Below are 14,728 nucleotides of genomic sequence, written 5' to 3'. Positions count from 1 at the left end.
ATTATTTAGGACAGGGGTCCCCAACCTGTGGTAAATGGCCTGGTGATGGTCCGCAGCCCTTTAGGAACCCAGCCAAAGATGTGGGCAAGCAGTGTATGTGAGTGCAAACTGCATTCGAAAGCAGTACACCTATGCGCAAAACCATCCCCTCTTTCCCTCCATTGAGCATCAAGTGACAAGGCAATGTGGTTCTTGTTTTTGCAAGACAATCACCAACTGCAGAATCAGGAGACTCCCCAAGAACCTTGGCTGTCAAGTTCAGTTCTGAAGGAGAACTGAAGAAGCTTTGGGGATAAGAAGAAAAATGTTTTCAAAGAAAGAAAGAAACAAAGTCCCGTTGCAACTTGGAAAAGCACCTTTGGGGCATAACCAGAAGAGCATCTACCATGGAGAGAGGTTAAACTTAATTATCGTCATATTTCAAGCCAACTCTCTTCTAAACGGACGTTTGGTGATTATCTTAGAGAGACAAGTACCACATCTTCTATCACATGGCACTAGATTCTGATTAGACAGGACACGGAGTATGTATGTGTAGCAGTGGGGGGAAGGAATAAATGGAGAGTTTGGGAGGAGACAGGAGGAGTCGAAGGGGAGGAAGGAGGGACTTGGTGGAGGAAAAGTATGGAGAGAAGAGGTGAGAGGAAGGAGGCCCAATCCTGAGGGAATAAGGGAATAGGCTAGCAGAGGCTTCTGTGGATCTAGCCTGGGGGAATCAGGGAATAGGCTAGTAAGGCAGGACATAAAGCAAGATTTAAAGCGAGGACATAACATGAAACGGGGTCAGACTAGAGGATCTCCTGGGGACCCCCTCTATCCCTTCTATCTTGTTATACATTTAGTGAGTCTTGGAGTAAAACCCGAAGCTTGAACTCAGGAAACTTAAATGTCAATCTGCAAAAATAACACCTAATGTAAATAGTTAAGTCAACCACAAGTCCTCTCCCGAAAACCTAGAACAGCTTCTTTCTAAGTCAACTGTGATACAGAGGGGGAACAAGATGTTATCTGCTTTTCTAGCATAATAACAAGCAGCCTAAATTATATGACCAATTAGTGCCGATGTTACATTGGGTAATGGATAGGCATACACAGGCTTAACGGTAACAATAGGTCTTTATTAAGTATAACAAGTGAGAACAATCCAGCGAAGGTTGAGTCTGACAGCAGCCCTTTTATAGGGAGCTGTCAGACCCTTTGACCAATAGGATTAAATCTCTGTTCCTGCTGGAACAGAGGACCTTGGTGGAAACCACTGTAGTTAGAGCAAGTATCTAACACCCTTCCCCTCTTGAATGAAACAATCTACTTACGCAATCTACTTACGCAGTTACGCAGTCACGCAGGTAGGCGGGCTTTTGGGTGGCTCTGCCTGACCTGCACAGTTCAATAGGAGGGGTTTTCTTGGACAGGTCGGATGGACCTGTTTGCTCTGCATCTCCACTTGGTGGAAGCTCCTGGAAACTTTCGCAGGCCACGGATGGAGCTTCTAGAGCCAGCTCGCTCGGAGCTCGCTGCAGGCCTGCAACAAAACCAGATAAGTTTCCCGATACCCTCAGGCTTGAGCTGACCGTAAAAGGAGTGAGTGTTTGCTCCATTTGGGTAGGGCTTTGGCTAACTTGTGCAGGAGTTACCTCTGGTTGTCTAAGAGTGGAGTTGGATAGGCGGCCACGGAGTTGGTCAATATGCCTTCTCCAATTGCTACCGTCCTCGAGCTCTAGGAGGTAAGAGCAAGGGGCGGTGATGCCTATTACTGTGGCAGGAATCCACAGAGTTCTCCCGGCGTACTTATGGGCGTATATCGAATCCCCTATGCTAAATGTCCGAATCTTGCTTGTGGAGTCTGGGGCGATGAGGCAGAATAATTGGGGTGTAGCCAGTCTAAGTGGGACCTTAGCCGGCGACACCCGAGAAGCTCAAAGGAGCTTCTCCCTGCAGTGGCACTGGGTGTGATGTGCTGAATTAGCAAATAGTGGTCAACCCGTGTTTGCCAATCTCCCGGGCCCATCCTAGAGAGGGCCTCTTTTGCAGATCTCACCATTCTCTCCACCTGACCATTGGAGGCTGGATGGAATGGTGCGAACAGGGCATGCCTATTTTTCTGAGCTGCTAGGAAGGTCTCAAATTGCATGGTCGTGAATTGGGGGCCCATTGTCTGAGACCAAGATGTCGGGCAGGCTGTGCATGGAGAAAAGTCTCTGTAGCACCTTGATGACCACTTCTGCTGTAGTGGAAGTCATCAGGACTACCTCTAACCATTTCGAGTAAGCATCCACAACTACGAGAAATGTCTGGCAATGAACTGGGCCAGCAAAATCAAAGGGCACCCTAGACCATTTGCTTGAGGTCGCTCCCACTCCTTAGCGAGTGCCTCTGGGGGAGCTGGTCTGGACTCCTGGCACAATGTGCAGGTAGCCACCCATTCTTCAATCTCCTTGTCCATGTTAGGCCACCACACGTAACTCCTAGCGAAAGACTTCATCCTGACAATTCCAGGATGCCCTACAATACCTCTAATACTGCAATGCGCAGTTTGGGTGGAACAACAACCCGGTCCCCCCACAGTTTACAGCCATTTGCAACCGATAACTAATCGCATTTGGCAAAATACATTTTGAAATCAGCCCCACCAGGCCCCTTGGGTCACCCCCTCCACACCCAGTTCAAAATTTGCTTGATGGTGGAGTCCTTTGCAGAGTGACGGGCAACATCACTGGACGAGACAGGCCCATTCTCCAGGCAGTCAATGAGGAGGACTGGCGTCTTGGGGGTAGGGTCAGCGAGAAGTTCAGGCAGCAGGCAGCAGCTAGAGCATCAGCATGCCCCAAAGTGGAGCCTGGTCGGTGGATGAGACAGTAGTAGTAGGCAGCTAGGAAGATGGTCCATCTGGTCATGTGGGGTGATAATGACACTGGAGTAAATCAGTCTCCGGCCAGTAAGCCCAACAATGGCTTGTGGTCCATAACCAGTTCGAAGTCCCGACCATATAGATACTCATGAAACCTCTTTACTCTGGCCACTGCAGCCAAAGCCTCACAGTCCAACTGTCTGTAGTTCTGCTCTGCGGCGGAAAAGGTCCTGGAATAAAATGCAATAGGGGCTTCGGTTCCATTGGGCATGTGGTGGCTGAGGACAGCGCCGACACCAAATGGGAAAGCATTGCAGATGAGCACCAATGGCAGGGTCGGGCTGTACTGTACCAGAAAGGAATCTGCCGACAGGAGTCGTTTTACTGTGGCAAATGCTGCAGCCTCGGCTTTGCCCCAGGACCACTTCACCTTCTTAGCCAGGAGATGATGTAAGGGCTCAGCAATGGTGGCTTTCTGTTTAAGAAAGACACTGTAGAAATTAAGGAGCCTGAGGAACGCCTGCAGCTCGGTTTGATTGCAAAGTGTGGGGGCATCCTGCTTTGATTTTTTGTGTGGTCGGGTGAATCCCAGAGCCATCGATTAGGTACCCGAAGAATTCAACCCTTGGCACTTTAATTTGGCATTTCTCTTTTTTGAGACGGAGGTCTTTGTCTCTAATTCAAGCCAAAACTGTTCGTACACATTTTTAAAGTTGTGCCTTGTTTGCAGCCGATACCAAGATGTCGTTGAAATAGGGGACGACTCCTGGAATCCTCTGCAAAAGCTGTTCCATGACGCTTTGGAAGAGTCCAGGGGCGATACTAATGCCGAATTGCAGGCGGTGACATTTGAATGCACCCCTGTGCATCACAATGGTTTGGGCCTCCACCATAGTGCCATCTACAGGCAATTGTTGGTATGCCTGAGCCATGTCCAATTTCGCAAAAAAATTTCCGGGGCCTAATGAATGAAAGAGGTGCTGTACAATGGGTACAGGGTAGGCGCTTTGTTGTAGCACTTTATTTATTGTGCACTTGTAGTCCATGCAGATGCGGACAGATCCATCAGATTTGACAGGTGTCACTATAGAGGTCTCCCAGCATGCGTGAACAACCGGCTCTAGGATTCCCTGGCCTACGAGCTTGTCAATTTTATTGTAAATTTTGGGGCAGAAAGTAAAAGATACTCTCCTGGGTTTTAGCCTTATTGGGGCTTTGTTGGGGTCCAAACTAAAGGAAATTGGAGTCCCCACATACTTACCCAGACCATTGCCGAAGATGTCCTCGAATTTCTTAAAGATGGCTTCAGTGCCGTCGTCTTTCAAGGCGTTGATACCAGTCACCTCTAGGCCCAGGGCTTGGAACCAATCTAGCCCTAGGAGGCTCTGCAGGTTGTCACTGACCACTGTCACTGGGAGTTTCCCGCTGAACTGCTTGAAGTTCTCCCATGATGGGGACCCGGTTTCCCTGGTAATCGCATAGGCGGATGTCAGGGGTGCTAAGATGCTGCTTTTTAAGGCTAGGGATAGCCTGCTTTAGGGTAGACCATGGTATGATGGTCAGTGATGACCCGGTGTCGATCTCCATCTCACATACTGAGTCCTCGATGAGGACTGTGACCTTCAGCTTTTTTGGCCGCCTGGTGCAGACTTGGCCGATTGACGTTGGTAGGTGACTCTATTGTCACCCTCTGAGCACCGTGGTGGCTTCTGCCAGGCCCCTTGGCTGGGCCTCTGTTAATGGTTTGGTGCGCTTCTAGGCTGCCAGGCTGTGGCAAGAAATTCACTCCGGTACACCTTGGCGATGTGCCCTTTCGCTCGCAGCACTGGCAGTTTGCGTCACGGAAATGGCAAGCCGATCTGACATGGTCTCCTCTGCAGCTAGTGCAAGGCGGGAGATGCGGTTTGAATTTGCGCACCCGCTAGGTGCGGCTAATGCGCATGCGGCAGCTGTCATCTTCTTTGCCTTCTGAGCTCTCGGGCTCGGCAGCCTCGCGATGTATGCTTGCACTCTTTTGCAAGTCTTGTGGAGCACTTTGGCACTGCAGAGTCTCAGTAGATTTGATGGCTGATTCGGCTTCGTCCAAGGCGATCTGTAGAGTGAGGTTTGATTTAGCGAGTAACCTCCTCTGTAGGTTAATGTCCCGTACGCTGCAAATTAAGCGGTCCAGAATCAACTCGTCAGGGTCTCAGAATTCGCAGTATGCTGCTGCCTTGCAGAACGCCGCAACATTCTCGTTAATTGAATTGCCCTCCTCTGGTTTCTGATGTTAAATTCATGCTGGCGAAAGTACTTGGACGGTTGGGCGCATAGTGGGTCCTTAGCGTCTGCGGAAGCATGGACCAGGCAACTGATTGTAGTAGTGCCGGCTCAGAGAGGTCTTTCACCGTCTCGAACACTTCCCGGCCACAGTACCTGAGGAACATGTTCTTCTTGTGGCCTTCAGAAAGGCCCATGAGGTCATTTGCCTTGAGGAAGCAGTCAAATTGTAGCATGTACGAGTTCCAGTGCTCGGTGACTGGGTCATACGAAGTCGGTGGGGCGTGAATGGCCATTTTGTGTTCAGAGGGCATTTTGTGTTTGCCACTCAAAAATGGCTGCTCGAAGCCGCGCTGAGCTCCGGGCTGGATGTACTTGCTGGATTGCTACGCTCTTTTTGGTTCACCTAGTTTCCTTCCAATCCCACCTTCGTCGCCAGTGTTAGATTGGGTAATGGATAGGCACACACAGGGTTAATGGTAACAATAGGTCTTTATTAAGTATAACAAGTGAGAACAATCCAGCGAAAGTTGAGTCTGACAGCAGCCCTTTTATAGGGAGCTGTCAGACCCTTCGACCAATAGGATTAAACCTCTGTTCCCGCTGGAACAGAGGACCATGGTGGAAACCACTGTAGTTAGAGCAAGTATCTAACAGCCGACCTAGCATATTTCTGTTTTTTACTGTTTTTGAGGAAGTTGGGCCATACAGGGGCAACTCTGTAGGCTGCCTTGAGTCCAAGTTTGGTAAAGGTAACTCAAAACAAAAGAAGAGATTGCACACTTGAATGATTGTGATCAGCTGGGTCTCTTCCTCAGTGGCCAAACTCCCATTTATCAGCTGAGAAATCCAACTATCAGGAAAGTTTTGTTCTTTCATCGTCCCATGTCAATCAGCAAATAGTCTACTTAAAGCAGAGCATGTTAAAAGATGTATAATTTCCCCTGTTCCCAAAAAGCTTTCTCTATAAGGAGATGCTACATTTCTTTAAAATGTAACTCTGTTTGCCTTGGCTTTTGGTTTCCTTGCCCTAGTAGGCTCAAGCCAACTCTCTCTCTTCTACTCTGACTGTTGGCGATTATCTTAGAGAGACAAGGACCATATCTTGTATCACATGGTGGTAGATTCTGTTTAGACAGGATGCGGAGTATGTATGGATCTTTTAGAGTTTCTTTCTCATGCCAGAAGCAAAAGCTTCTTCAGGTTTTCTTCAGGGGATCGATCCTTACCTGCTGTGCTGGCACTTAACCTTCTGCTTTATGTAAAAACACCTCTGAAGATTTCTGCTCAGGCTCCACTTCCAGGTATATCCAAAGCTGCAGACAATTCTTTGAACTTTCTAACTCAAGATCGGGTGAATGGACTTCCCTTCTGTCGATGAATTTAATCTATATAGGATTTTAAAAATATTTTGCCTGAAGGTCCTGCTATCCTCAGTCCATGCAGATCCCATGTAAGAAACAATAACCTTCTAGTCACCAACTTTGAAGAGTTTGGACCATCACTTTCAGGTATGTTATAATTTTGGAAGGTTTAATTAGAGCCAGTGATATGTCAATAGATTAATAGCCATTCCTTTAATAGCTGTACATTTCCATATCTAACATTACACAGCAAAATGTTTCTTGTCATATTTATATGTTGAGAGTCACATTAGTTTCAGTTGAGATATCCTCAGATTGAGTCATTTTCCAACCTACTTTTAACTATCACACAGAAAAATACAAGTATAAACTGTCTGGAACACAGGTTCAAGGGAGAAAGATGTTTCCTTAGCTTACCCATAATTGTTTTTCATCTCTTTTGGCTCTTCAGTTCTAGGTGAAAATTCATCCCATTTCTCTCTCTCCCTCTCCCTCTCTCTCTCTCTCTGTAAACTGGTAAAGTTATAGTTAATCATGAGAAGTTTTCTCACAAACATACAGGAAATCTTCTATGTTTAATTCATGAAGGAGAGAACCAACCTAGAACTAAGAAGAAATTTACTGATAATGAGAACAATTAACCAGTAGAACAGCCTCCAAAAGTTCTGAGTGATCCTTCCAACTCTATTATTGTTATTCTGTTACTTAAGTAGACCAAAATGGAGTGTGTATGTGTATTTTCCCCTTTTTAAATGCATCTGTAGCTTTATGAAATGTATAACCTGCCCATATCTCCATTAGAAGGATTTCACCTCCTCATATCATCTCCTAACTGCTAGTTTCAGGTCATAGACATATTTTCTTATGATTATCTCTTACTATCTTAGGAGCCACACTGGCTCAATGGTTAGAGCACAGTACTGCAGGTTACTTCTGCTGATTACCGGCTGCCAGCAGTTTGGCAAATTGAATCTCATCAGGGTCAAGGTTGACTCAGCCTTCCATCCTTCCGAGGTGAGTAAAATGAGGACCCAAATTGTTCAGGGCAGTATGCCGACTCTATACACTGCTTAGAGAGGGCTGTAAACTATTGAAGTGGTATATAACTCTAAGTGCTATTGCTATGTCTGTTATACTCAGGGCACCATATCATCATAACTAGAAGAAGCATTGGGAAAAACGCTTCCTTACGTAATTACTAATTTTTGCTTTGTCGCTCACATTTTGAATGTTACAATGCCAAAGTGGCAGAAAGGAAATTGCTGAATTTCAGTTCAGTAAAAACATTCAATACACTACAATACCAAATACTTTTTAATACTTTTATTGAAAAGCATGGATAAAGCAACATCCCCCTTAGATGTGGCAATGTACAGTTCATGGATTTGGCTCATTACTGCAGCCATATCACTCAAGCTATTCACAGGGAAAGTAGAATAACAGAATAACAAAGTTAGAAGGACTTTGGTGGTCATCTAGTCCTACTCCCTTATGAAGCAGGAAATCCTATATCATTCCAGACAAAGGGTTGTCAGATCTCTTCTTACAAGTCTCCACTGTTGGAGCACCCACAACTTCTGAAGGCAAGTTGTTCCAACGGTTAATTTTCCCAAGGTTAGAAAAGGTTAGAAAATTTCCCAAGGTTTTCCCAAGGTTAGAAAATTTCTCCTTAATTCCAGGTTGCTTCTCTCCTTGATTAGTTTCCAGCTATTGTTTCTTGTTCTGCCTTCAGGTCCTTTGGAGAATAGGTTGACCCCATCTTCTTTGTGTAAAACCCTTAGATAGTGGAAGCTATGATAATGTTGGTACCTGTCCGAAATAGGACAGGGCTCCCCAACCTGTGGTCTATGGACTGGTGATGGTCTGAAACCCAGCCACAGAAGTAAGGGGTGAGTAAGTGCACAGGAGTATGAAGCTGCATTTGTCAAAGCAGTACACCTATGAATGAAACCATTCCCTCTCTCCCGCCACTGCCTCTACTGGTTTAGGAGACAGGAATGATCCACTCTTCTTTCTTTTCTTCTAATAGGAGCTTCAAGTCAAAAAGATTTTCAGAGATTTACAAAAGGTTAATGATGAATTCCAGCCATGGAGATCTGGAGGTTACACACAGCTACTATGGATATAACAATGCCAGTAACTCCTATGAGGATGCAGAAGAGACGACCCTTTTTGATTTAGAATCGATTCTTTGGCTAGGCATTATTTTAATGACATGTTGTATTGGATTGGTGGGCAATGGCTACATCATCTGGCTACTTGGCTTCCAGATTAAGAGAAACTGTTTCACCACATTCATCCTTAACTTGGCCGTTGCAGACTTTGGGTACCTCACATCTGCATTTATACTTTTTATTGATGTCTTTGTTGCTGATTTTCAAGGACATGAAATATTCCAACAGCTTTCTATCTATTTCATCCACATGATGTACATCAATGCAAACTTTCTTCTAACGGCCATCAGCATCGACCGGTGTTTTAGCGGTCCTCTTCCCAATCTGGCATCGCTGTTCCCTTCCAAAACATTTGTCTTCCAGCGTCTGTCTCCTCCTGTGGATCTCTTCTTTCCTCCTGAGTGGAATTATTAGGATTATGCAAGTCTTTGGAAAATACGAATTGTCCAATCATCATTTCCTTGTCACTGCTATCATTTGCCTTCCATTGATCACATTTTCAACTTTGGTCCTTTTCATCAAACTGTGTCTTAAATCTAAACAGAAAAATAAGGGTCGGCTTTTACTGATGATTTTAATTACTCTTTTCTGTTTCCTCATCCTGGCTTTTCCTTTAAATGTCATCATAATGATTATTAGTTTTTCTGGGGAAGTTGATGATAAAAGGTATTTTTGGGCTTTGTGTAGTTTTTTATTTTCATTCCTAAACAGCAGTATTAACCCAGTGATCTACTTTCTAGTTGGGAGGAAAAAAGGAGCTCAATCCAAGGAGAGCATGAAGGTCATTTTGCAAAAAGTCTTCAAAGAAGGAGAAGCTACTGGAGGGAGATAGAAGAGCTGAAACCCACTTGCAAGACTTCTGTGCTTCTTTCGTAGTAGCAATGAAGAACTTGCACTTGAGGCCGTAAACTTAGAGGTGGGACACAATCTCTTTCAGAATATTGGCACTTTCATCTGAATAGACATAGAAAGAATTGATAGAACCTGTAAGAAATCAGTCCAAATTCAAAAGGCGGGGCTGATGTCATGATGATACGATGGCAAACTTGGAGCTCCAAGATCGCCATCGATATCTCTGCTGCTTGACGGTCCTTTCAGACCTGAACCATCCCATAGAGACGGTGATAGAGAAGGGTACATCCTGCTGATCTCGGGGACATCGCAAAGTCCCTGATTGATCCAGGAGAAGCTCTTTTTTCCAGCCACAGAGAAGCAGCCATTGAAGCTGCTGAAGGTGGGACAGCTCCAGAACAGAAGGAAAGCGGGAGTGAATGCGTGTCAAATTGGTGAGACAAATTTTATTATTAGAGAACACCCCAAAAGATCAAAAGCAAAATTAAAATTGAAGACAGAAGAGAGCAAGTGGTGAGATTAAGCCTGAATCAAAATTAGTGTGTTATCTTTCCTTAATCTTTCTTTTTTATGAATGGAATTTTTACAAATGCCTCTTACTTTTTAAATTGGTCTGGTTTTTTTCCCTTTCTTCTTCTATTTTTCCTTTTTTTTCATACTTATGGATTAAGAATTTCCTTCTTTTCTTTTTCAATGCTCAATTGGATTGTTTCTTTTTGATAACTTTTTTTAAAAGTTTGGAATATAAAGAGGAGTAAAAGCAGAGGAAAAAAAGTAACACTGCTACTTAGAGGCTGGAGGCTTGGAAACATTGTTTTTTTTCTATTTTCCCTTTGAACATTTGACTTACATCTCAAGGTTTCTGAGTTTGTTTGTTGAAAGTGATAGTGGGAAGAGTACGGATTGTTTATACAGGTGCTCTTCTGGAGTACTATGAGTAGCGAGACCAGAGTGAAGAGAAAGCCTTGACTTGAAAGATTATAGTGAACTTTTTAGAAATTTAACAAAAAAGCCTTGGATGTGATAGTGGCAGTGTTTACAATTTGGAAAAATGGCACGTATGAAAAAGAAAAGGAATTAATATTGCAAATGATTATGTTACAAATTCAGAGTTTTGAAAAGAGAATGGAGAATATAGAACAAAGAATAGAAAAAAATGGAGGGAAGAATTGAGAAAATCTACCAAACGATGATGAAATTTGAGGACAGAGTTCAAAAAATTGAAGAAAAAGATGAACAAAGAGATAAGAAAATTGTTGATATTGACAGCAAATCGAGCGTGGTTGGAAATGACAAGAGTGGGATATGGAAAGAGGAGATTGACAGACTGGAACTCTATCTCAGACTTCAAAACATAGAGGAAGAAAATCTGGCAGAAGTAATGAGAAAATTTTTGGCAGAAGCATCGGTGATAACCAAAGGCAAGCTGATGAAAGGAACAGATGGAGGATTTCGAGTCTTTACAAGACATGCTATGAACAACAAGTTGCCAAGAGGCTGTAAGCAGGGAAGCAGCTACAAGTGGGTACAAAAAGTCCTTTGCTGCAGAGAAGGACTTCTCTTTGGGGTCCTTGGTGCTCTCTGAGTTTGATTGCTTCTTTGAAGACATTTTTTTACCTTGCTAAGTAACATTATCAGTGCTAGTCGGGAGTAGAATTTCAGTTTTTGTTTATATACAATAGCTTGCCCTCTCAAGCAAGCTTGTTGGGAGTATTGGTAGTTCCTTGATAGTTTGTGTTTACTGATTGATATTTTTTTTGAGTTTGTAGTTCCTGGTTTAGGGTCTTTTTAAAAGGTTTACTACAGAGCATGGCAAAAACAAATATTTACAATATTGTTTCAAAGAGGGCCTAAATGCTTACAGATACTGTTGGTCTGTAGACACAAAAAAGAACAAATTGAGGAAGCAGAGCCTTTTCTATTTTGTTGTTATTGTCTTGGTTTTGTTCTTCTTTTCCTTTTCTACAGGCATAAGCTGTAAATAGCAATATAATTAAGACACTTGAATAAATCATCAAGTTTAGTTAGAACCTTTATTATTTAACAACCTTTTGGTTATTTTGCTATTATCTATTAATTCCAACTTTAGCTGCAGATATAAAATTGAAGCAACCTTATGCTTATCAGTAAAAACATGTGGTTCACAATCAATATTGATGTTAACATTTCTCTTTGTTTTTAAAGGTCAAAGTTATTTAAACAACAAAGTGTTAATCTCCAGTTCATAGTGTATAAATACCACTGTAACTAAATGATATACAAGCACATGAGGGGGATATTGTGAGCTTGATTCCAGACCGCTGCAATAAAGGAAGTGTTTACTGTATATTTTTTTTTATAAATATTGTATAAATATAAATAAAATATGTTATAAATAGGTGGATGGATGGATGGATGGATGGATGGATGGATGGATGGATGGATGGATGGATGGATAGATAGATAGATAGATAGATAGATAGATAGATAGATAGATAGATAGATAGATAGATAGATAGATAGATAGATAGATAGATAGATAGATAGCTGGATGGGTTGGTGGATGGATGGATGGAAGGATGGATAGATAGATGTACAAATAAAGTCAATTCACACAATTTTTCAGGGGTTTCCCAGCACATGTAACAAAATTTAAACAACTAGCTTTAAAGTGGAATTTAAAAAGTGTCTACCCTCTGGTTTTCTTGTACAATGTACAGTTTCCATCATCAAATGAGTTTCAACACTGTGCCTGCCTCAATTATGAGAGGATTTTATGAGATCCAAAGTCTTTAAGTCCCCAATTACATTATTGAGAATTGAAGAACTAACAGTGGGTAGGTTAAACACATTCTGAAAAGAAAAGAAAAGAAAAGAAACCCAATAAAGTCCATTTGCCTTTTGGAAAAGCACCTTTGCGAGATGGTGAGAAAGGCAAGGGTGTTAAGTTTCATTATCCCCATCCTCATATTTCTAATGACCAAAGAGGAGAAATAAACATTAAAGAGATGGTAGGATCAAAACAAAAGAACAGACTGTACAGTTGAATCATTGTTATCAGCTGGCTCTCATCCTCAGTGGTCAAAGTGCCATTTATCAGCTGAGAAATCCAACTGTCAGTGAAGATTTGTTCTTTGGTCTTCTCATGCCAATCAGCAAACAGTCTATTTAAATGGAGCATCTTAAAAGAAATGTACTCTGAAGAACCATTTCCCCTGTGACAAATATAGGTGATACCTTACTCAGTAGTAGTAACTGTGAAAGGGATCTTGGAGTCCTAGTGGACAACCATTTAAATATGAGCCAGCAGTGTGCAGCAGCTGCCAAAAAAGCCAACACAGTTCTAGGCTGCATCAACAGAGGGATAGAATCAAGATCACGTGAAGTGTTAATACCACTTTATAATGCCTTGGTAAGGCCACACTTGGAATACTGCATTCAGTTCTGGTCGCCACGATGTAAAAAAGATGTGGAGACTCTAGAAAGAGTGCAGAGAAGAGCAACAAAGATGATTAGGGGACTGGAGACTAAAACATATGAAGAACGGTTGCAGGAACTGGGTATGTTTAGCTTAAGAGAAAGAAGGACTAGGGGAGACATGATAGCATTATTCCAATATCTCAGAGGTTGCCACAAAGAAGAGGGAGTCAAACTATTCTCCAAAGCACCTGAGGGTAGAACAAGAAGCAATGGGTGGAAACTAATCAAGGAGAGAAGCAACTTAGAACTGAGGAGAAATTTCCTGACAGTGAGAACAATTAATCAGTGGAACAGCTTGCCTCCAGAAGTTGTGAATGCCCCAACACTGGAAGTCTTTAAGAAGATGTTGGATAGCTATTTGTCTGAAACGGTATAGGGTTTCCTGCCTAGGCAGGGGGTTGGACTAGAAGACCTCCAAGGTCCCTTCCAACTCTACTATTGTATTATTGTATTATTGTAAATGAAGGCAAATAATTTCCCCTGTTCCCAGAAATCTTTCTTTCTAAGAAGATGCTACATTTCTGAACAGTTCTTCAAAATTTAGCTCTGCCTAACTTAGCTTTTGATTCCCTTGCCCTAGCAGGCTCAAGTCAACACTCTCTCTTCTACACTGACTGTTGGCGATTATCTTTGACAGAGAAGGTGTCACATGGTGCTAGATTCTGATTAGACAAGGCACAGAGTATGTGCGCATCTTTTAAACTTTCTTTCTCATGCCATAAGCGAAAGCTCTTCATGTTCTCCACTGGAGATCGATCCTCACCTGCTCTGCTGAACTGTGTTCTTTTATAAAAACGCCTCTGAAGGTTTCTGCCGAGGCTCCACTTCCAGGTATATCCAAATCTGCAGACAATTCTTTGAAGCTGGTAACTCAATATTGGGTGGATGGACTTCCCTCTTGTCAATGAACTTCATCTAAATAGGACTTAAAGACATTTTACCAGCGGTCTCTGGCATCCCCTGTCCACTTCAGCCCTCAATATTGTGATACAATAATCATCTGCTTACCAACTTTGAAGAATTTGGACCATCTCTTTCAGGTAAGTTATAATTTTGCAATGTTTATTTTGACCCAGGGATATGCAAAGAAAGTAATAGCCATCCCTTCAGTAACTGCATATTTCTTACCTGATATTTATACATTCTCATATCTTCTCAGTTGAAGTTTCTTGGTTTTGATTCATTTTCCAGCCTACTTTTAGCCATCATGCTAAAACTCTGCAAGTATGTCAGAAACTAACAAAGTCTGTATAAAATGTTCTATAGATGGCATTTTGCACCAAGACTAGTAAAAATGTTTAAAGATAGATCTGCTAAATATTGTACGTGCAATCAAACATCTGGTTCATATTATCAAATGTGGTGGAGATGCCCAAAAACTAAAATAATAATAATAATATTGGACGAAAATAGATACTTGGTTGGAAAAAAATGATAAAGCAGCAGATAGACTTGAAACCAGAGATATTTTTATTGGGCATTCTGCCAGAAAAAAATATGATAAAAGGACTATATACTTGATTTTTCATGCATTAACTGCAGCCAGAATTGTATTTGCACAACAATGGAAGAACGATGAGATCCTGACAGATGAGAGTGTAATTAAGAAAATATTACAATGTGCAGAAATGGATAGACTAACGCTTACCATTAAGGACAAAGAAGAAACTGAATATTTTTTGATATTTGACATTTATTATTAGCTGCTGTTATACTCTGGGCACCATGTTATTATCCCCCCCCCCTTAGGTTTGGCAATAAACAGTTCAAGG

At 42.5% G+C, this 14,728-nt stretch overlaps 1 protein-coding gene; it reads left to right on the top strand.

The window, feature by feature from the left end:
- LOC309391039 (mas-related G-protein coupled receptor member H-like) overlaps nucleotides 1-14,728 on the top strand; it is a 145,080-nt gene that overhangs the window by 13,553 nt on the left and 116,799 nt on the right.

Source organism: Natrix helvetica (assembly GCF_964273705.1).
Source record: "Natrix helvetica genome assembly, chromosome: 4".
Taxonomy (NCBI): Eukaryota; Metazoa; Chordata; class Lepidosauria; order Squamata; family Natricidae; genus Natrix; species Natrix helvetica.
The sequence above is the reverse complement of the archived record's forward strand: the minus strand, read 5'-3'. Positions and strand labels throughout refer to the sequence as shown.